The sequence below is a fragment of the Mobula hypostoma genome, chromosome 20, assembly GCF_963921235.1.
Source record: "Mobula hypostoma chromosome 20, sMobHyp1.1, whole genome shotgun sequence".
In the NCBI taxonomy this organism is placed as follows: Eukaryota; Metazoa; Chordata; class Chondrichthyes; order Myliobatiformes; family Myliobatidae; genus Mobula; species Mobula hypostoma.
In genome coordinates, this window is record NC_086116.1 from 47217526 (window position 1) to 47242815 (window position 25290).

Consider the following 25290-nt stretch of genomic DNA (forward strand, 5'->3'; position numbering starts at 1 on the left):
GGTTACTATAATAGGTTCCTGCAAAACCTGGCTAACGTGTCCCAGCCCTTGAACTCAGTAATACAGATCGGGAAGAAATGGTAAAGGATGGAACAGGATGAGATGGCTTTCCAAAGGGCAAAGGAAATGGTGACGTCAGACACTGTGAGCACACATTATGCTCCACATCATCCAGTGAAGCTTCACCTTCTGGTATAGATGCAGTCATGCCACATGTTATGAGTGATGGAAGTGAACACTCCATAGTATTTTCATTGTGTTCCCTTACCACTGCAGAGAAAAATTATGCACAGATTGACAGTAAGGCCTTGAGCCTGGTTTGGTGTTTAAAATGCTTCAACCAGTACTTGTATGGGGGAGATGTTACCCTCATTACTGATCATCAACCACTAGTGTCCATTTTCAATCCACAGACGGGTGTTTCACTAATAGCAGCAGCACGAATGTAGAGATGGGCTCTGTTTCTAGGGGGACACAATTACAAGATCAAATTCAAGAGGACAACTAATCATGGAAATGCTGATGGATTGTCTCGTTTACCCTTAAAAGGAAACACCTGAAAAATTTATGGAAGAGGACACTCCTCTTGACATATTCTCCCTAATGCAAACTGATAGTCTTCCTTTTATTTCAGAGATGATCCCAAGGGAAACCGGAAAAAAACCTACACTGCCTCAGGCCCACATGGCCACCCAAAGTAACATGAACCAGCAGAAATTCTAGATCCCCCATTTTTACCAGTGCCAGGATGAATTTCCCCTTGATGGGGATTGCTTTGTGTGGGGACTAAAGCCTGGTTTAAACTTCTGCATCAAATCTACGCCGTAGGTACCACGTACCCTACGCCATAAGGTGACGGGCACTTCCCCAAAACAGTAACTCACGCATCACAGAAACGCAGACTGCAACAACTGTGATTGGTCCACTTGGTAGCATCACATTTCCTCCTCTCGCATTTACGGTTGCTTCTTCTCCGCCATGTCTGTAGGCATACTGTGCGTACACAGATGCAAAATAAATGGTTGGAAACGATGAACCAAATCGTCAAATCTACCTGCCGGCATCCGAAAATATTTGAAATGCATTTCCTTGTCCATGTCTCTCACTGAGAAACTCAACACAGTGGCATAGAAACCCCACCACCAACTAGCGTTTTGGTGATGAATTGCAGAGTGACGCAGACACACCAACACATCCTCGCTACGGTGTAGGCTACAGCTTAGAGCCAACGCAGAAGTATAAATCAGCCTTTAGAGTTGCTTTACCATCCAAACTGAAAGCTAAAGTGCTGGAGGAGCTGAATGCCCACCACCTAGAGTGGGTCAAAATGAAAGCATTGGCTCAAAGCTTTGTCTGGTGGCCTGGGAGAGATCAGCAGATTAAGCAGCTTGCCACGAACTGTGCGGGATGCCAACACATCCAGAAGATACCAAGAGCAGTGCCTCTCCATCCCTGGGAATGGCCTGCATTTCCTGGCAGAGGATTCATGTGGATTTTGCCAGACCAGTCATGGGCACCAAATTTCTTGTGTAACTGGGTCTTGGTTACACGGCTGCTGAGGTGTCTAAAATGGCTTCTTTGTATGTTATATAAAATGGCTTTTCTGTAATAATAACTGCGATGTAAGGAGTTCTCTCTCTCCCTGCTTGTTTGGGTTATATTATTGATAAGGGGGTGAACGAACCAATGAGTGTCCATGTTATTCTTTTTGCGGGTGATATTCTGTCTCATATGGCTGGGGGACAGCGTGGTTTGGCAGGCTTTTCAGGAGGAGAACCGAAGAGGAAGGATGTGCTGGACTTGCTCTGGTCGACCACCGTGGTTGGTCCTAGGTGGCGGGTCGAGGAGGTCGGAGGAGATCGAATGGTGGAAAGAAAACCCCGTCAATTGAGCTCCAACGGTTGTGCACGAAGTGGTTGAACTCTGATAAGTTTGGCGCCTTTTACTTTCCCTTTTATATTGTATCTCTATTAATTACATAGTTCCAGTAAGATCTATAATGTGTAATCTGTAAATTGTACATTGTGTGCTGTCTGATATTTGATGTGTGAGTTTGAACCAGGGTGCATTACACAGCAACTATGCAAACATGAGACACGGTTTGGCGGGCGGACGGGGTTTCCCCTAGATAAACACGAGCCGATAGCCCTGAGCGTTACACTTGGTAGTAGTGGATGCAAATACTAAGTAGCTGGAAGTATTCCCAGTAGCCTTAAACACTGTCGATGTGTTGAGCAGCCTCTTCTCAAGGACTGGTGTACCAGAACACTAAGTCAGTGACAAAGAACCACAGTTTGTTGCAGAACAGTTTCAGTCATTCCTGAAAGTGAATGGAATAAGACATATTACGTTTGCACCATACCAATCGGCTGCAAATATCTTGACGGCAAGGTTTGGCCAGAGTCTAAAGAATGCACTGTGAGCAATGTCAGCAGAACACAGCACACCAACACTGAATCAGCAGCTCACCAATGTCCTCCTTGCATATCCCAAAGCAGCACAGTCCACAGCCAACAACTCACCAGCTATGCTGTTCCTAGGTCGCTCCTTATGCTTGCATCACCTCAAACCCTATCTCAGAAAGAGTATGCGGGGCCAACAGCTGAGACAAATTGAGGTCTCCTCGAACAAGGAGGTCCTGATGTTTCTCTCCCGGACAAGCACGGGACTACTGAGGTGATACTTGAAAAGATTAAGGACACACTTGGCCCATTCTTCCTACACAGTGGAGATTGCATCTGAAGTCATCTGGACATGGCACGTTGATCAGCTGAGGAGAATAAAGTCAATTGTTAGAGAAGAAAGGTGTCCAGAGCTGTCAGAACCACTTCCTGCAGTTCCAGAATCAACTCCTATAACCACCACAGAGGGGGCCCGAGAACCTGAGATTGTTTCACCGTCACAACTCTCACCTGCAAAGAAGAACTGACCTGCAACCCCCCACCCCATCAGGAAAGGCATTATCCCACAAGAGTAAGAAACCCTCCAAAATGATTAAATCTTTAGGCTTGAATGGGACGATTTAAAATACGCTATGCTGTGGATATCTGTATAGTAGTTGTATTATATAGGTAGTATATAGATGACCAGAGAGCAATACATTACATATTTGAGTTAAGATGCATTCTGTATTGACTTGGAGTTTATAGCTAAGCAGGGAGGAGTGTAGTTTATTTAATATTTCAGTGATATTTGAGTAATATTGTAAATATATTGTTTAAGCACTCTTTACATGATTCATTAGGGGTTATGTCTAAAAAGAACTTAAATGGCATACATCATTATGTTGTATGTGAACTCCTCACTAAAAGGAAAGAAAAGCTGTGTAGATTGAACATATCCTGACTGCCATGTTTTTTCTTTCGATTAGTTTCTGAAGTTGCTGTTGTGTCTGTGCAACTACATATCAATTAAATAAAAGCACATACGCAGTGGTGAGGTTAACTTGTATACTTGGAGACATAACAACGTTCTCAAAGTTGTGACAAAAGCAGTTGAGCAGAGAGTACTGCAGCACAACTTATCTCATGCCCCATGCTGCACGGAACATCGCATATCATTTGTGAAAGAAGGCTCCAAGTCACGGGTCTACAGTGCAGGCTCACGATCAAGCATACTTTCTTCAGCCAATGATTGGTGTGTCAAGGCTGACCTGGATGGGAAGGGCAGTTTCCCGGAGCAAATAGCTTTCACCACATTGCGTCCAGATATAATCGCATGGTCTGACACCAGTAGAGAAGAGGTTATTGGTGAACTCACAGTCCCCTGGGAAGACAACATCGATGAAGCCCATGAGCGCAAGTTAACCAAGTATGCAGAATTAAGATCAGAGTGCAGAGACAGAGGGTGGAAGGTCTTATGCTATCCATTCGAAGTAGGCTGCTGTGGGAGTATTGCGTTCACTCGCCAGAAGTGGCTGCGTGACCTTGGCTTCACTAGAAGAGAGATCAAGTCAACCAGCAGGGCTGTAGCTGAGGCAGCAGAGAAAGGATCAGCATGGGTGTGGACCAAGTATGTCCAGAGGGGCAGATAGTCAGACGGTGTATACATATCTTGCGAACCCTTCAATAGTTGCATAGACACTTGAAGAGCAGACTATCTTTTGGATGGATGTGACCAACAACTCTGATAGAGGCAGATGCCAAGTTTTTAAGCTTAACAGTGGGAGGTGGTGCTTTAGCACTGCTGGCCCACCACCTTGAGGGAGTCTTGATCATAAGCGGGCCAAAACTCCTGAAGACAGGTGGCAGATCAACTGATGATCCCACTGGATAGTAAACATCTTAGTCCATGTGTATTTTGTAACTCTAATCACTTTGCAGAGAGAGAACAACAGATCAATACACATGCATAAGTTATCAGTCAATAATTAATGCTAAAGGGAGTCATTGCACTAACAGGAATAGATCCATACATTACACTTCCTCCCCCTTTAGATTAACGTAACATAAAACTGTAGATGTAACAAAGCATTCAATTTCCCTTTAACAAACCATTTTCAAATAATCATGCTTTCACAATAACAGTCCATAACTAACTTCATGATACTGAAGATTCAGGTCTTTTGGGTGGAGCTCTGTTTCTTTCAGGATAGCACCTTTGGGTCTGTGGAGTGGCATCAGGTTTGGCAGGTGTCTTGTCAAACCTGTTGCTGGTGTCATGTTGCTGTTGGTGACATGATCATCACTGAGACGTAGGTCCGGAGGATGCAATGTGTCCATCTTGTTAGATGTAGTCGACTCAGGTGTGTTCTTCACCTAAGCATCCAGTACCTGGTCCACGTGACATCTCCACGTATGATCTCCAACATCCACTCTGTACATCAGTGGTCCAGTTCTTGTAGCTGTCCTCCCGAGTGTCCACTTATGTTCTCGGTAAACATGTGCTAGGACTTCCTGTCCAACCTTGAAACTCCTCACATGACCAGAGTACTGATGCACAGAAAGGAAGTTGTCCACCTTGTGCTGTAGAGAAATGTCCTCCTTGTCAATCACTTTAATGCACTTCTCGAAGGTTTGGATAAACTTTTCAGCTACTTTGAAAACCTCTCCCCGCCAAAGATGCAAAAAATGTCTTCCATTCGTGGCATGGGATATTGCAAAGTACACAGCACAGGGCTGATGCTCACTTTGAAGTCCCCGCATATGTGAACAGCTCTGGCCTTCCCTTTCTTGATCATCAGGACAATGGGCATGGCCCAATCGCTTCACTCAGCCTTGGACAGAATGCCAGACACCTCCAAGCTCTGAAGTCCAGCAGCCGCTTTAGGACGTAGTGCGTAAGGCGCTGGACTCACTTTACGGAATCTTGGTGTTGCTGCTTCATTCAGTTCAATTCTGGTCTTCATGCCTTTGAGTTTACCAATACCCTTCTCAAACACCTTCTCATTAGCATTAAGCAGCTGTGACAATCTCTGTTTGGGACTCTCTGTTACTGTTACTGTTTGAGCTGCTGTTGCCTGTTGATGACACATTGAGAGCTTTGATTGTATGCCAGTCTAAGTTGGATTTTCCTTAACCATTCACATCCAGAAAGTGCTGGCCCTTCACTTTTGAACACATAAAGATCTAACTGCTGTGTTTTTCCTCTGTACGTCACATTTACTTTCAGTTTGCCTTTGGGAGACACTTTTTCGCCTGTGTAGATCTTTAGCATCACTGTGGTCTTTTCTAATGGTAGCTTAGAAAACAGTTTCTCTGAAATTATAGACAAGGCTAGTCCTGTATCCAGCTCCATTTTCAGTTTTACACCAGATATGTATCATGACTTGCATGACATTAGGTTAGATTATGAGGACACTCAGTCATCATTTATCGTCATTTAGAAATGCATGCATTAAGAAATGATACAATGTTCCTCCAGAGTGATATCACAAAAAAAACAGGACAAACAAAAACTAACACTGACAAGACCACATAATTATAACGTATAGTTACAGCAGTGCAAAGCAACTCCATAATTTGATCAAGAGCAGACCATGGAACCGGTAAAAAAAGGTCTCAAAGTTCCGATTGACTCCCGATAGTCCCCGGTAGCAGGCGGCAGAAGGGAGAAACTCTCTCTGCCATAAACCTCCAGACACCAACAACTGTCGATGCATTGGAAGCACCCGACCATAGCCGACTCTGAATCCGTCCGAAAACCTCGAGCCTGCGACCAGCCCTTCGACACCGAGCACCATCTCTGCTGAGCGCTTCGATCCTGTTCTGGCCACCGAGCAACAAGCAAAGCCAAGGACACAGTGCCTTCCCCTCCGGAGATTCTGGATCACACAGTAACAGCGGCAGATAAAAAGGCATTTCAGAAGTTTCTCCAGATGTTCCTCCATTCTCTCACGTCGGTCTCCATCAAATCAGGATTGTGCACGGCACCCTACTTGACAAATAACAGATATCATTCACTGGAGTGGCCGCATAAGCTGCATCATGCCACCATCTTCTCCTCCTCCTTCTTCATCATGAAGAAGTCATTGAATGGAACTGAGTTTGAGGACAGATCTGAACAGTTCCCACTGGACGATGGTGTCAAGAGCTTCAATGAGTTTGAAAAAGAAATGCAGGATGACACTGGCCATGCAGCAAAGCCAGTGTTATTCCCTCATTTCTCCTCTTGCTCCGTTCCTCCACAAGGATGCAATCTGCAAAAATAAACTTGATAAAGCACAAAAATCAAATCAGGTGATCATAAACATTTCCATTTCATTCTTTCACACAAACAAATGGTTATGTTTCTTTTATGATGTTTTATCTTCAGCCATCATATTATACATATCCAGTACTGTGCAAAACTCTTGGACACATATATAGAGTTGGGGTGCCTCAGTCCTCTACTCAGTATTGTGTTTGCCAACGAGGAGCAGAGAATGAGTTTGTAAACCTGGCAGGAAAAAGGCTGTTGGGAATAGTGAGGGTGGAGCGCCGTGGGAGGGGTGTGGGATAGGTGGCTGAGAAGGAGTGCCAGGGGCAGGGGATAGTGTGATTGCAGACGCACCCAGCCCTGAGACAGCAGGCAAGGTCATTTTATTCCAAACAATTGGTCATTACAGAACATCTTGCTGCTGCTTCCTGCTCCCTCCCATCTCCCTTCCCCTTTTCCCAACTACAATTGCCCTCTCCCTGCCCCCTTTCCACTCTCAGTCCCCAAAAGAGACACATATGAGAATCGGGTTTACCATCACTCACCTAGGTCATGACTTTTTTTTGTGGCAGCTGTACAGTGTAAAACATAAAATTACTGCAGTACTGTGTGAAAATCTTAGTATTTTAAAGCTGTAGATATATTCATATAATTTTCTTAAGAGCTTGGCTGAGTTATGGATTTACTGTCTGGGAATCACAGCACTAAGCTGTGTCTCAAGCAATAGAGGAACAATTTTTCACTAAAATTCTTCTAGACTTCCCTGTTCAGGTGGGAGAATTGCGTTTTGAAGACAATGTACTTTCTTTCCAGAGAAATTTAACCAGGCAAATTAATTTAATGTAAATAGAGCTAGTTAAACTTTTAAAAATAATCCAGGTGCTTATCCCGTGCAGTAAGATTTAAGTAGCAGTGCATGTTGCTTGTGAGCCATGATTCCTATTTTGCAATTTGCTGCAGGATCCTGCAAACTCAGCAGGTCTGAGTGAATAGCCCACAGACATATACAAAAAAAATGAATATTAAGATGCTGTACTCAAATATATTCAAATCTTCAGCAGGCTTAGAGTATGGAGATTAAAATATCCAGCACAAGGAATAATTATTATTGGAGAAGTCAGAGAGAAGAAAGAATCATTTGTCCAGCTAATTGTTTCAGTATTCTTCCACTACAACCTTCATCCCTTTTATTATTACTACGATTCCGTGTCTGCAAATTGACATGGCTCATCATTTAGCACTCTTAAAGTAGCTCACTCATAAAGTGATTTTAAACAAGCCTTCTCCAGAATGAACAGCAAGCAAAGTCTGTGAATCTCTAATCTTCCTTTTTATTTATTTAATTGCTGTTCTCAAATTCATTCCTACTGCTTTTGTCCCTAGCTATTTCCCTTATTTTCTAACAGGTTAGCAAATACAATAAACAAATCAATCTTGAGATGAATCATCAATGCAGTCTGCAAAGGTTTTGCATTTTTCACTAATTTTTAAAACACTTCACATTTGGGATATTATAGTGGTTGGTTCTTGGTTCTTGATCCTCCAAAATATTCCGCATGGAATTTAAACTGGAGGTGGTTACTTGAAAACAAACCAAAAATGCTGAGAGACTAGGCTAGGGTACTCAGCACTGTATATGTGCTTCCAAATAACGAATTTCCAAATCGAGAAAAGTACATGTGATCCTTTATTATGAAACCTGCAAAGACGAACGATCTAATAGGGATAAAAAGCTAATGAAATTAAATGAGCGATATAGCAATTTTAGAGTTAAAATTGGCATAACTAAGGGTCAATTAGCAATCAAGTAGCGAAGTTAGCAATATTATTAGTGAAGTTACCAATCCAATAGCAGTGAACAAAAAAATATCGTTCTCCAGGACTCACCCCCTCCACTAGACTAAACTAAGCAGCTAACTAAAAGAGAGAATATGTAACTGTACTCATTTGTTTCTACCACACCCCAACCCACGTGGCAGATTATCATAATAAATGCACTACAATTTACAATATGGACAGAAAATAGATACAGAGCTCCTACAGATAGGTAGAACTCAGATCTGGAGAATAAGTTTTGGAGAATAAGTTATGTTTGGTTTATATGGAAACAAAACTAGTAAAGGTTGAGGCGGCAGAATTTAGTTCAGTATTTTTGGCACTATGAATGCCAAATGGGTTTTATATTGGTACCTGATGAACACCAATATCTATTATATAACCTGTGCTAAATGCAGTTTTGATGAGTGTATTGGCACCTATACAACTCAACAGCTGTAAAGATTACCATGTGTACAGGTCATCAAGGCTTAAACTGTGCTATACTGATTTGAAGCCACTAACATCATTTTGGAGCTCAAAGCCCCTGGTATCGCTTCCTTCAATCTTCCAAATTTTACTTGGCACCAGGAAAGTCATCTGCCAGTATAATGCAAAGGAATCATCAACTGTTTCCAGGTTAGCAACTGATTGTTTTTCACCACTATTCCTCTGACTGTAATTTGGAGTAATCATAATAAGGGATAAAGGCTGCTGTGGAAGAACTAAAATACAGCAACAATTATTATTTTATTGTTTTCTATAGTTGCTCATATCTTGGCTGTGATTCTAATGGTGCCAAGTTTAAGGCTTATTGCTCACAACTGTGATGTTTTCATTGGTGTTCCCCTTCTAATACAGCCTGAAGGAAAGAATCAGATTTTATGTGTCAGTTTTCTTTTATTCTGGCACTGGAGATGGTTGCAAAAACCTTGGAGTTGATTACTCACCAGTGCATAAGGGAGTCTTTGATGCTCTATATTTAAAGAGACTCGACTACGTTTATTCTTTGCTGTCTGAGCTAGCAGGCAGAGTGAACTCAGGGTTGGAGGCCTTCCCACTGATTGTTGGGTGTCATTGACAACGCAAAAGGCAAGCAAAGCCATATCTCAGATTTCAGCACTTGGCCACATATGCAAGACTTTCTGAGGCACAACTGGCCAATAGCTAATAGTTAAAGTCAAAGCTGAGATTATTGTCTTGTACATGTAAGCACGGGAGCAAAGAAAAACTTGCGGCAGCACCACAAAAACATGGCTCCATATAAGCAGCATTCACAAAAAAACCATTAATTAAATATAAAATGTACACAATTTTCATAAGAAAATAACACAATTAGAAAAAAAGGTCAATTTCAGTGCAAAGTGATCAGAGTGGTCATAATGTTACCAAACTGTAGTGGAAATTAGGGTTTTGCCAGATGGTTCAAGAATCAAATGGTTGAAGGGACGTTGCAGTTCTTGAACCTGGTAGTGTAGGACTTCAGGCTTCTGAACTTCCTGTCCAATGGTAACTGAGAAAAGATGACAAGGCCCTGATAGGGGGGATCCTTGATGATGGATGTTGTGTCTCCTATGGATACTACTTTTCAGCCAGAAGTCAGTGTTATTCTGCCTATCAATACATCCTAGATGTTCTATTATTATACCTTACTATGTAAGAAGACAAGCTGTCAATTGACGTCTTTTATAAACCGATTCCCATGGTTATCTTGACTATAGTTCTTCCCACCCTATGTCCTGTAAAAAGGCTATTCCCTTTTCTCAGTTCCTTCACCTCTGCTGTATCTGTTCCCAGGACGTGGCTTTCCTTTCCATGACATTTGAGATGTCCTCCTTCTTCAAAGAACACAGTATCCCATCCTCCACTATTGATGCTGCCCTCACCCGCATCTCCTCCATTTCCCAAACATCCGTGTTCATCCCAACATCCTGCCACCTTAACAGGGGTAGAATTCCTCGTGTCCTCAGCAACCGCACCCCCCCACAATCTTCCGCATCCAACACATCATCCTCTGCAACATCTGCCATCTCCAAAAGGATCCTATCACTAAACATATCTTTGCCTCCAGCACCCTCTCCACATTCTACAGGGATTGCTCCCACCATGATTCCCTTGTCCATTTGACCCTCCTTTGGAGGCAGCACAGAGGAGGCTCACCAGGTTGACCGGGTTGATGGGGTGGGGTGTGCTGGGGAGAGATTGAGTCACCTGGGACTGTATTCCCTGGAATTCAGAAGAATGAAAGGAGATCTTATAGGAACATATGAAATTACAAAGGGGATAGATAAGATAGTGGCAGAAAAGTTGTTTCCACTGGTAAGTGAGACTAGAACTAGGGGACATAGGCTCAAGATTCAGGGGAGTAGATTTAGGATGGAGATGAGGAGGAGCTGCTTTTCCCAGAGAGTGGTGAATCTGTGGAATTCTCTGCCCAATGAAGCAGTGGAGGCTACTTCAGTAAATATATTTAAGACAGGTTGGATAGATTTTAGCATAGTAGGGGAATTAAGGGTTATGGGGAAAAGGCAGGTACGTGGAGATGAGTCCTTGGCCAGATCAGTCATGATTTTATTGAATGATGGAGCAGGCTCGACAGGCCAGATGGACTATCCCTGCTCCTATTTCTCATGTTCTTATGTTCCCCCTCCCAGCACTTAACCCTGCAGGCATCCTAAGTGCTGCACCTGCCCATTCACCTCCTCTCTCAACTCCATTCAGGGCCCCAAGCAGTCCTTTCAGGTGAGGCAATACTTCATCCGTGAATTTGCTGGGGTGGTCTATTGTGTCTGGTGCTCCTGATGCGGTCTCCTCTAAATTAGTGAGAGCCATCGTAAATTGGCGGTGGGGGGGGGGGTCGCTTCATTGAGCACTTCCGCTCCATCCGCCAAAAACAGAACTTCCCATTGGCCAAACATTTTAATTCCCATTCCCGTTCCCATTCCGACATGTTGGTCCATGGCCTCCTCTTGTACAAGGATGAGGCCACCCTTAGGGCGGAGGAGCAATGCCTTATATTCAGTCTCCAACCTGAAGGCTTGAATATTGATTAGTCCTTCCAGTAAAAAAGTTTACACCCTCCCCTCATCTTTTATTCCCCTCCTATCACCTCACCCTTGGTCATCCCTTCCCTTTCTCCATAGTCCACTCTCCTCTCCTGCTAGATTCCTTCTTCTCTAGCCCTTTATCTTTCCACCGGGCTTCACCTATCACCTTCTAGCTATCTTCCTTCCCTTCCCCCCCATCTTTTTATTCCGGCATCTTCCCATCTTCCTTTTCAGTTCTGAAGAAGGGTCTCGGCCTGAAACATTAACTGTTTACTCATTTCCGTAGATGCTGTCTGACACGCATGGAGGTCGGTGACCAGTGGTGTTCCGCAGGGATCTGTTCTGGGATTCCTCCTCTTTGCAATTTTTATAAATGACCTGGATGAGGACATAGAGGGATGGGTTAGTACATCTGCTGATGACACAAAGGTTAGGGGTGTTGTGGATAATGTGGAGGTTTGTCAGAGGTTACAACAGGACATCGATAGGATGCAGAACTGGGCTGAGAAGTGGCAGATGAACTTCAACCCAGATAAGTGTGAAGTGGTCCATTTTGGTCAGTCAAATTTGAAGACAGAATATAATATTAATGGTAAGACTTTTGGCGGTGTGGAGGATCTGAGAGATCTTGCGGTCATTGTCCACAGGATACTCAGAGCTGACAGTGTTGTTAAGAACTCAGTGTGTTGACATTTATCAACCCTGGGGTTGAGTTCAAGAGCCGGGAGGTAATGTGACAACTATATAAGATCTTGGTCAGATCCCACTTGGAGTATTGTGTCCAGTACTGGTCACCTCACTACAGGAAGGATGTGGATACTATAGAGAGGAGATTTACAAGGATGTTGCCTGGACTGGAGGGCGTACTTTATGAGAATAGGTTGAGTGAACTTGGCCTTTCCTCCTTGGAGCGACGGAGGATGAGAGGTGACCTGATAGAGGTTTATAAGATGATGAGAGGCATTGATCGTGTGGACAGTCAAAGGCTTCTTCCCAGGGCTGAAATGGCTAACATGAGGCGGCAAGGTTTTAAGGAGCTTGGAAATAGGTACTGAGGGGATGTCAGGGGTAAGTTTTTCACACAGGCAGCAGTGAGTGCGTGGAATGCACTGCCGGTGGCAGTAGTGGAAGCCGATACAATAAGGTCTTTTAAGAGTCTCTTAGATAGGTACAAGGAGCTTAGAAAAATAGAGGGCTATGCTCCAGGGAAATTCTAGGCAGTCGCTAGAATAGGTTACATGGTCGGCACAACATAGTGGGCCAAAGTGCCTGTCAGGTGCTGTAGATTTCTATGTTCTAAGCTGAGTTCCTCTAGAATTTTGTGTGCGTTATTATGAAAGTACTTCTAATCCGTCAAACATTTGGATGCTTTCCCCAATGTAAATGCTACAAGCCAATAAATTTCATGGCATGTAAGACAGTGTTAAGAAACCTGATTCTGGTGCTGAGTAGTGCTGTCACAATGCATATGGAGATACAATTTAACAACAAAGTTAGTATTACTGAAGTTCTTTGAATAAAGACACTGCACTTCAAATTTCATTTGATTTTGATCTATTAAAGTGAGTAGTGTCATGCTAAATATTGATCCATCTTGAAAAAGTTGAATGTCCTAACAACACGTGTCATGAATTTTTAACAGGGGCTACTGCTAATTCCCAATATGCATTTAAAAATCAGTTGTCTGCTTCAAGAAAAAAAATCACTCTAATCCAGTGATAAATTTCCATTTTGCTGATATTGTATAGGTATGATCAATTGCTTGCTGCAGATCGCAAATAATGCCTAATTAATGAACTTGTTATCATTTGTTATTAAAATGCCTTTTTTAATTAAATGTACAATAAGTAAACTGTTTTTAATTAAACCTGCTTTAAACAGACCCAATCCAAAGAATAGACCAGAGTGCAATAACCTACTCAAATTTTGTAATAGGCCTTTAGTCAAGCATAAAATACCCAATATGTAATGAATGTAACAATAGAAAATGCTGAAAAATTCAACTGGTCAGGTAGGATCAATTACATCTACAGGCATGAAACATTAACAAAAGAAAATTTGCAGACGCACACACAAAATGCTGGAGGAGCTCAGCAGGCCAGGCAGCATCAAGGAAAAGAGTAAACAGTCGCTGTTTCAGGGGTTCGGCTTGAATCGTCAACTGTACTCTTTTCCTAGATGCTGCCTGGGCTGCTGAGTTCCTCCAGCATTTTGGGTATGAAATATTAACTGTTTCTCTTTCCAAAGATGCCGTCTAACATGTTGAGTTTTTTTCCAGCATTTTCCTGATTTTGTTTCAGATTACCCTTATCTATGGGAATGTGTAATTTTCAATACTGTATCTTGCTTTTGAGAAAAGTTCTATGAAATTGAGCTACTCTTTCATTTTCTACATTAAGAGAATTTAACTTATGAAATTACTGTGGTCTAATGTATATATTTGTTTCCATGGGGCTGATCTAATAGCAAATATTTTAGAAAGCTTAAATGTATTGGGAGGATATAGAAAGATTACAATTGTCTGGGTGCATAAACAGTAGCATTTTAAATTGACATCTAAATTTTCATATTTTATTATTTATGTATATCAATGTCAACATAGTTTAAGTCAATGTATTTAATTTCATTTTTATATTAATGTTATGCAAAAGTTGAAGTAGATTACTATATTAGAGTATATAAGAAGAACACATTGTTAACATCACCTTGATCCAGTTTGCTTATTTTTACCAAAGGTTACTGATATCTGTGTTCTAGTTTGACAATAAAATGAGCTTATTACAGGTTGAGCACTCGTTATCCAAAATGCTTGGGTCTGGAAGTGTTTCAGATTTCAGAATTTTTCGGATTTTGGAGTATTTGCGTCTATATAATAAGATAGCTTGGGGATGGGACCCAAGTCTAAACACAAATCCATTTAAATTACATGTACACTTTATACATATACCCTGAAAGTAGTTTTATATATTTCATAGCTTTGTGCATGTACTCTGAACCATCAGAAGGGTAACCTATCACTACTTCAGCCACCCAGTGGACAGTCAGTGGCTATTTGGCATCGCCATCATTCCCAACTCTGAATTTATGTACTAGCTAGTAAGCAGTCTTTGTCTTACACTTGTTCGCCACACAAATCTACTGACGTGGCCATGAGGCGTGCTAGATTTTCGTCAGCAATGACCTTGGCAAACTTGTCAATGAATTTCTCTGCTGCTTCATGTTATCACCACAAATCTTTAAAAAGGAAATGCAGTGTCTTTTCTTAACTTTCTGCAAACAGCCTGCTGAATATTCACAATCACTTTCAATTTCAAGCAACACACATAAAAGTTGCTGGTGAACGCAGCAGGCCAGGCAGCATCTCTAGGAAGAGGTGCAGTTGACGTTTCAGGCCGAGACCCTTCGTCGGGACTAACTGAAGGAAGAGTGAGTAAGGGATTTGAAAGTTGGAGGGGGAGGGGGAGATCCAAAATGATAGGAGAAGACAGGAGGGGGAGGGATGGAGCCAAGAGCTGGACAGGTGATTGGCAAAAGGGGATACGAGAGGATCATGGGACAGGAAGTCCGGGAAGAAAGACAAGCGGGAGGGGGGGACCCAGAGGATGGGCAAGGGGTATATTCAGAGGGACAGAGGGAGAAAAAGGAGAGTGAGAGAAAGAATGTGTGTATAAAAATAAGTAACAGATGGGGTACGAGGGGGAGGTGGGGCATTAGCGGAAGTTAGAGAAGTTGATGTTCATGCCATCAGGTTGGAGGCTACCCAGACAGAATATAAGGTGTTGTTCCTCCAACCTGAGTGTGGCTTCATCTTTACAGTAGAGGAGGCCATGGATAGACATGTCAGAATGGGTACAGTAGAGGAGGCCGTGGATAAATTTCAGTTTCAGCTTGTTGCGATAGATCTTTGCTTGTCTCATGATCAGTGTACTGTGAAGCAGCAAATGTTCACTCCAGACGGACTAATCCATTCTTTTAATACACAATCAAGATCTTTCTTTGCTTTATACAGTGTTTTTCCATTTTTCATTAACTTCTGTTCATTACGTATCTGAGGTCACTTCTCAGAAATGTCTGTCGTATGCAGAGGCCTGCACATTGCCTGGGAGCCTTTGTAGCACCTTGTGGAGTTTTGCATTTGTGACTTCATGTCAGTGATCAAAAAAATTTCGGATTTCGAAGGGTTTTTGGATTTTGGAATTTCGGATAAGGGTTATTCAACCTGTATCGAAAAGCAAAAAATCTTCAGATGCTCCACATTTGAAATACAATATTTCTATTATTCAGTAAATCAATCAGAGTCTATGGAGAGAGAAAAGAGTCAATGTTCAGAAAAATGAAAAGGGGGAACAGAGAGAACAAAAGGAATGTGTATAATAGGTTGGAGACCAATGGAAAAATTACAGGGGTCCCTGCATTTATAAAGTGCTCCCTTCACAAGAGTAATTACCACAGTAGGTCCCAACGATCCAACATCTGGAAAATTAAAATTATAATTTCATATCCCTTTACATCTAATATTGCTAAGTGCAAATCCATTATATTAATTTTGCCAAGAAAACCTTTTCTTTAATTGCACATCATTAAATCATCATCAGTGCTATAAAAATAAAATCGAGGGATATATATTCCATAGTGAGTTGAAAGTTAATCCTTGAAACCATTTTCATACCCAATTATAGTTTTAAACTAACACATTATCACGATTCTATTCTTCAAAATTAAAGAGCTCTTTAATCATTCACAACGCGAAGGATGTGGAAGCTGTTGAGCTTGAGCTTGTCAGTATATATTGTTCATCCCCAGATGCCTCTAAACTGTGCGTTAGTTGCTAGTTGCCTGAATCCTGTGGGACTGGAGTCCCAGAGAGGCCCTAAAAAGATCGAAAAGTTAATTTCCTCTACTGAAGGATGTTAGTGAACTGAATTTTATGACAATCCAGTAGCTTCATGGTCACGAATGCTAATATGAAGATTTTGCTTCTCATTATCTTTGAAACTGAGTATGTCTTGGCATGGGTCTGGACCAAGTAACTGCCATGGTGTGGCTGGAGCTCTGCCTGCAAAAAGCTGCAGATCTCTGTCACCAGTGTCCAGAACACTTTGGCCTTCAGAAAATGGTGATAGAAGCATTGCCCACAGTGCACTTTTGGGAAAAATAGTCTGCGTTCCTTTCTCTTTCCTTTTCCAGGGTCCTGTTTTCCTTGACACATCTTTCATCGAAGCACCTATAACAAAGGGGGATAACTGCACAGCTTAGTAAGTGTCCCTTCAAAGCTTGGGATCCTGTCCTGTGGCCCCCTAGCAGCCCCCAAACCTTTGAGCAGTGTAACCTTTAAAGAGCATGGCTGCCGTGAAAAATTTTGAACCTCCCATGACGTGTTTTAATCAGACAGCGTAGGTGTAATTTTATTTGTGAATGGTGTAAACAAGCAGAATTCCTGTCATCTGCCAGCACTCAATTCACCAAACATCTTGTGCTATCACACAAAATGTTGTGTACTACAAAGTATTGTTTTACCATAGCTGCAGTATCTTTACACACAAAACATTCAACTTCATGCATGTGGCATACAACACTGCTGTGTAGCATAGATTTTCAAATGCTAAATTTCAAACTTCCACATTCATTCCTTGCAGTGTGCAGTTCTTGATTTCATTCTTTTGAAGTTGCAGTTTTCTCTTGCACAACTCAATTTTTGTATTATAGTGGGGGGGGAGGAGGAGTAGGGAAAGGGAAAATTCTTACATAAAATTTAAATTCTGTTGGCAGTGGAGGAATAGGTGTTTGTACCTCCAGCTTATAGGGCTTTTGCATTTGCTCCATGGCCTGTGATTTTATTGGCTGTAAAACTGGTGAAGACAAGTGATATGCCACAGCCAATTTCCAGATGATCTGATATATAAGGAGCAGATGTGATGTGAAATGCAATTTTTAGCTACCTTGTTCCAGCTTTTCATTTGCGGAATACCAATTTTACCCTGAAACAGCAGTACAGACACGAGTATTTATAGTATTTGAAATACTAACAATAAACAACTGCTTTCAATGAAGTGCAGTGGATTACCAGTCTCCTGCCATTTCTACTGCTCCTTTCAGCAGCTGACCCTTGATATTTTTTCAGCTAATCTCAGAGAAAATGTTAAATCTCCCACTAGGAAATACTCCACTGTGAACCGTAAAGATGCTGACATCAGATTTGAGTAGGCTCTATCTAATTGGTACTGATGAAGTGGCTTGGCCAGAAACATTTATGTTCATTTCCATGGATGCTGCCTGACCTGCTAAGTTACTCCAGCATTTTGCATGTGTTGCCTTGAATTTCCAGCATCGGCAGAATATCTTGTGTTTATGGTTTGCCACTTACCCTTATTTGTTTTCTTCCATTACAGGCTGTTTTCCTTAGCCTTTTTCTTATTAACCAGTTTTTAATCTCTGATTGAATTTATCTTTAAATTTATCCAACAATTTTCCTCTATTTTCCTATTTTCATTTCTTTTCCTCTCTGGATGTGCTACCCGCAGGTTTACTCGAGTTAATGTTTAACATAACTGATTGATGATTTTTAGGGAGTCTGCTTTTTATTTCAGTTGATCATTCAAAAAAGTTAGTTCATTTTCTTTCCCTTCACCAATCCATATAGGTTAGTCATTTATAATGTTGATTGCCCTGAATTGCACGTCTGCAATTTTCACATTTTGTATTTTTCCTTCTGGTGTTGTTTATTTCATATAAAAATATGAGAATGAGAAACAGTAATAGGTCACTATTGCACATGCCTGTTTCACCATCTGATTGTGACAGTTTTACCTCAGCAGTTTATCTGTCTTGAATTCTTTTAGCAATTTAGCCAATGCAGCTCTCTTGGATCAAGAAAGCTAATGGTTCACTAGCCAAGCAGGGAAAATTTTACTCCTCCATTTGCCTTGTCAAACCCCAAGAAAATTCTGTATTTATCCCATTTATCCCACTTCCCATTCTCTAGATTCAATCCTAGCCTTCTTTAAGTGGTTCATGTGCAAGGGCATGAATACCCTCCAATCTCTCACTATTTAAATATCATGCCTTTCTACCAAAGTGGATGACCATTTTATATTCTGTCTACCACATCCTCACCCCTTCATTTAGCCTATCTGTATGCCCTGCCTCTCTGCGTCCACATCACAGCCTGCTCTTTAGCAAAACTATGATATTATAGGGTGACAGGGTAGAGATACATCTTTACAAAAGGAGGTGTACGGTGCTCCTTCCCTCCGCTAGGCTGCAGGTCATCCTTGGGCAGGGTGTAGCACTTGCTCAGACCACCCACCCCATCCCATCATTCAGGGTGACATGAAGCCATGGGAGTAATTGGTGGATGGTCATATGAGCAGCTGGTGCGTGTCACAAGTCCTGGTCATGTGACCACTGATGCAAGGCAGGACAATCTCTGATAAGTATGATAATGGCTGGGGTCACCCGTCTTGTAAATCTTTCTTTTTAAATCTTTTTATTGAATAAGTACACAGAAGGTAAACCATGTAGGCACTAATACACTGTTAGAATATAAATCCACTGCCCAGAATAAGGTAGTGGCAAACCACTTCTGCAGGACAACTTGCCAAGAACAATCATGATGATAGTTAAGACCATGATTGCTCGTGTCATGTAACACGACACATAATGATGATGGTGAGATTTATTGTATTTACTCTTCACACCAATATCATCGATTGAAAACTCTACAGGACCCCACTTGTTGGAGCCTCTGAATATCAAAATAGCCATTTATACCATACTTTCTTCTGCCCATTAAACAATCTTCAATCAATGCTTTAATTCACCCTTTATTTAACTCTTATTTTGTTTAATAACCTCTTACATGTAACCATATTCAAGTCATCTTTAGTTCAAGCACACCAAGTCCACAGGTATCCCACTTATCTATTCAGCTAGTTACAACTTCAAAAATTCTAAAGAGTTTGTTAAATATGACAGCCCCTTCATAAATTATACTGCTTCTACTGTTATTTTCTAAGTGCCACATTACCATTTCTTTAAGTTAGAATACAGATGAATATATGAAAGAACAAGGAATTGAGGGTTATGGGGAACTGACACTGAAGAGAAGCTGAGGTTAGCTTAGAACAGAATAATCATATTGAATGGTGGATTAGGCTTGAGAGGCCTGTTGGTCAACACTTGGTGTCTTCTCCTGTTCTTGCCTTTAACTTCTCTGACGTTTCCTTCATCCTAAATATAATTTCTGCTTCCTCAGTCACAAAGGACCCATCATACCTAATCACCTTATTACATATTTATAGAGAATTTTATTACCTATTTTTATTATTTCTTGTCAGATTACTCTCGTATTGTATTTTATTCTTTCCTTCTCACTTCTAGTCCTTCTTCGCCGAATACTGGAATTTTCCAATATCCAGGCTTACTCACCTTTTTTGAAAATATGAAAGCATTGTTCTTTGGTGTAGTAATATTTAAACTTTTTAGTCATATTTGACCACTTTTACTGTTGAAGTTTAAAGGAATATCTATTTCCTTGAGCTGCAAATTAATTGTTTAAATGCTGGGCATTGTTCATTGTCAAACTATCCTTCATGTTTCTGCATTTTAATTTAGATACCAGCTGTTTATATTCCTTCAGCAGAAGCTCCCTCTTGGCCCTTACTAGTTTTGTGGTTTACACATGGACAAGAACAAATGGGCTGTTATCCTCCTACATTGTTCTTCTCTAGTATCAAGAGAATGTCCTTAAGCTTAGAATATAAAAGCAAAGGATGTAAGGACTAGCATATAAAAGTAATGTTGAGAGTTATAAAGCACTGGTGAGGTTTCACTTAGAGTATTGTGAGCAGTTTTGGGCTCCATATCTTAGAAAGGATGTTCTGAAACTGGAGAGGGTTCATAGGAGTTTCATAAAAATGATTCCAGGATTGAATGGCTTGTCATATGAAGAGTGTTTGATGGCTCTGGGCCCGTATTCACTAGAATTCAGAAGAACAAGGGGTGACCTCATTGAAACCTATCGAATGATGAAAGGCCTTGATAGATTGGATGTGGAGAGGATGTTTCCTATGGTGCGAGAGTCTAAGATCAGAGGACTCAGCTTCAGAATAGAGGAGCATCCTTTTAGAATGAAGATGAGAAGGAATTTCTTTAGCCAAAGAGTGGTAAATCCGTGGAATTCTTTGCAACATGTAGCTGTGGAGGCCAAGTCTTTATGTATATTTAAGGCAAACATTGATAGATTCTTGATTGGTCAGAGCATGAAGGGTTATGGGGAGAAGGCAGAAGATTGGGGCTGAGAGGAAATGGTGGAGAAGACTCACTGGGTCACATGGCCTACTTCTGCTCCTCTATCTTATGGTAGCACTCAGAATGCAACACAGCTTTCAGGACTCACTATTGTCGGCACAGAGATCAATGTCCAACCCCAACCCCCCCACCCCCCCCCAAACTACACCAACACAATTCAGCAATCAGTTTTGAACAGTTACTTCCACATGTTGAAGTAGATTTCACATGTTACTTGTAATGGTTTTTCTTAAATTGATTACCTTCGAGGAGTTAACACTGTTATTTTGAAATCAATTTCTATTCTTAAGCCAAGCATTGTAAGGTGTACCAATAGTTGATTTAACTTCAATTTTTCTTCTTGTTCCAGTTCAAAATACCAAAGCATCTGAATTCTGTTGCACCTCACTCCTTGAAAACCTATATAAGTTGGCAAGTTCCCCAGACCTTGGAGGCTTATATTCATGAACTTCGACAAGAAAATGGTGGAGCTGCCATATTCTTCAACCTTGCTTCTCCGTCATTTTCTCTCAGTTGAAAAGTTGTATGCCTTCAAATTTTATCACATAAAGCCATATTCTTGTGCACTATATAGTACAATTTCAATAAAGATGAAATATGAACAAGGTAAAGGTTTATAGCGTGAATCATGAATTGCATGGTTTTCATTCCAGGGTCCTCTGTGGGTCTACTATATGCCACATAGAAGAAGCTGAATAGATCAAGTGTTGTCCAATGATACAATCAGAAGGCTTTGAAAAATTGTTCATTGTATTTTAATTAAGGTAACACTCAAAACCAATCACGTTTCCAGCATTGTTGACAGTTACAGTTATATCCGGGGGTGGGGGGGGGGTTGTTAGTTATTATTGCATTTTCTGTAGCAGGAGCCATACCTGCCTCACTCATCAAAACATGGGATGTCTATAATGTTCTTGAAAGAACTTTTACTTTTGTTGCAATACACTAAATAAAAAAATGAATTATAGAGTGACAAACCTTGCAAAAGAATAAGCTCCTGATAATACATTTAACAAGAACAAAATTATTTACAATATTACATTGTACCACTGAATATATTCCACTTATCACTCCTGTGGAATAAGCTACCGGTGTTCTGTGTTTATGACACAGTTTTAGGCAACTAGAGTCTTGATCCTGATATCTGCAGCACTATAATTTTTCATTTATCTTTATTTGAAGCAAACACTAGCTTCAAGGGCTTGATTTTCCAAACATAAAAATACCTTTTATTGGCAAGAGCTACAAACCATGAGTCACAGACTTTGATAAGAGGCTGTGAGAAAAATAAGTCACTTTTAGGTCTCAAAAAGATGATGGCTGTGAAGTGGATTCAATAGTAGATGCGAAATGAGAGCTACAGAACCCATCAATTTTCTCTAAACACATATTACTGGTTCAGACAGCTTTCATTTCCTGTTAACGTGAATAGTTTGAGTGGTTGTAAACTATAATTACCTTAAAGTAAGGCTGAAATTATTTATTTAAATTTAACAGAATCATAATGGGTAAAAGCTCCAATGCAAGAAATGACGCACTCTGCAGAAAAGCACAGCAAATTGCCCATGAGAACAAAGGAAGCACCAGTAAGTGTTCCACACCCATTTACTTTCCAACGTCCACCTGATGGATTGCATGCATCTGGGAACAAAACATAGTGACAGAGGTTAGTTATTTGGGAGGGAGTATCAGAAAAGAATGCATTTTGTAGAAGCTACATACTGCAGCCACAGATCACCATTGAAACAAGTGAATGTGTAAGAGTAGATGAGGTGGCAGTCACGTAGCCAGCCTTGTCCTGGATGATGCCAAATTTCTTGACTGTTGGTGGAGCTATGCCATCCATCCAAGCAAGTGGAGAGTATGCCATCATGATTCTGACTTGGGCATTGTAGATGTGGAAAGTTTTAGGAGGCGTCAGAGGGCAAGACATTTTCTGCAGGATAACCGGTCCCTGGCTCATTTTTGTAGGCAGGGTACTTGATCCAGTTAACTTTCTAGTCAAGGGTGAACTACTTTCAATTATTGAAGCTGGGAGATGTAACAATGATATTGTTGTAGGAGTCATGCATTCTATGCTGCACATTTATGATGTGTATTAAGGCAACTGGTCACATTGGTGAGGGGCATCATAAAAGCAAAGGGAATAGAAACATAGAAAATAGGTGCAGGAGTAGGCCTTTCGGCCCTTCGAGCCTGTACTGCCATTCGGTACGATCATGGCTGATCATCCAACTTAGAACCCTGTACCTGCCTTCTCTCCATACCCCCGATCCCTTTAGCCACAAGGGCCATATCTAACTCCCTCTTAAATATAGCCAATGAACTGGCCTCAACTGTTTCCTGTGGCAGAGAATTCCACAGATTCACCACTCTCTGTGTGAAGAAGTTTTTCCTCATCTCAGTCCTAAAAAGCTTCCCCTTTATCCTCAAACTGTGACCCCTCGTTCTGGACTTCCCCAACATCGGGAACAATCTTCCTACATCTAGCCTGTCCAATCTCTTGAGAATTTTATACGTTTCAATAAGATCCCCCCTCAATCTTCTAAATTCCAGAGAGTATAAGCCTAGTCGATCCAGTCTTTCATCATATGAAAGTTCTGCCATCCCAGGAATCAATCTGGTGAACCTTCTTTGTACTCCCTCTATGGCAAGAATGTCTTTCCTCAGATTAGGGGACCAAAACTGCACACAATACTCCAGGTGTGGTCTCACCAAGGCCTTGTACAACTGCAGTAGTACCTCCCTGCTCCTGTACTCGAATCCTCTTGCTATGAATGCCAGCATACCATTCGCCTTTTTCACCGCCTATTGTACCTACATGCCCACTTTCAATGACTGATGTACAATGACACCCAGGTCTCGTTGCACCTCCCCTCCTCCTAATCGGCCACCATTCAGATAATAATCTGTTTTCCTGTTTTTGCCACCAAAGTGGATAACCTCACATTTATCCACATTAAATTGCATCTGCCATGAATTTGCCCACTCACCTAACCTATCCAAGTCACCCTGCATCCTCTTAGCATCCTCCTCACAGCTAACACTGCCGCCCAGCTTCGTGTCATCTGCAAACTTGGAGATGCTGCATTTAATTCCCTCATCCAAGTCATTAATATATTGTAAACAACTGGGGTCCCAGCACTGAACCTTGCAGTACGCCACTAGTCACTGCCTGCCATTCTGAAAAGGTCCTGTTTATTCCCACTCTTTGCTATCTGCCAGCCAATTCTCTATCCACATCAATACCATACCCCCAATACCGTGTGCTTTAAGTTTACACACTAATCTCCTGTGTGGGACCTTGTCAAAAGCCTTTTGAAAATCTAAATATACCACATCCACTGGTTCTCCCCTATCCACTCTACCAGTTACATCCTCAAAAAATTCTGTAAGATTCGTCAGACATGATTTTCCTTTCACAAATCCATGCTGACTTTTTCCGATGATTTCATCACTTCCCAAATGTGCTGTTATCACATCTTTGATAACTGAATCTAGCATTTTCCCCACCACCAATGACAGGCTTACTGGTCTATAATTCCCCAGTTTCTCTCTCCCTCCTTTTTTAAAAAGCGGGGTTACATTAGTCACCCTCCAATCCTCAGGAACTAGTCTAGAATCTAAAGAGTTTTGAAAAATTATCACTAATGCATCCACTATTTCTTGGGCTACTTACTTAAGCACTCTGGGATGCAGACCATCTGTCTGGCCCTGGGGATTTATCTGCCTTCAATCCCTTCAATTTACCTAACTTCCCTACTAACATGCATTTCCCTCAATTCCTCCATCTCACTAGACCCAATGTCCCCTACTATTTCCGGATGATTATTTATGTCCTCATTAGTGAAGACAGAACCAAAGTAGTTATTCAATTGGTCTGCCATGTCCTTGTTCCCCATGATCAATTCACTTGTTACATTTGTCTTAACCAATCTCTTTCTTTTCACATATCTATAAAAGCTTTTACACTCAGTTTTCATGTTCCCTGCCAGCTTTCTCTCATAATCTTTTTTCTCTTTCCTAATTAAGCCCTTTGTCCTCCTCTGCTGGACTCTGAATTTCTCCCAGTCCTCAGGTGTGCTGCTTTTTCTGGCTAATTTGTATGTTTCTTCTTTGGAATTAATACTATCTCTAATTTCCCTTGTCAGCCACGGGTGCACTACCTTCCCTGGTTTATTCTTTTGCCAAACTGGGATGAACAATTGTTGTAGTTCATCCATGCGATCTTTAAATGCTTGCCATTGCATATCCACTGTCAACCCTTTAAGTATCATTTGCCAGTCTATCTTAGCTAATTCACATCTCATACCTTCAAAGTTACCCTTCTTTAAGTTCAGAACCTTTGTTACTGAATTAACTATATCACTCTCCATCCTAATGAAGAATTCCACCATATTATGGCCACTCTTACCCAAGGGGCCTCGCATGACAAGATTGCTAACTAACCCTTCCTCATTGCTCAATACCCAGTCTAGAATGG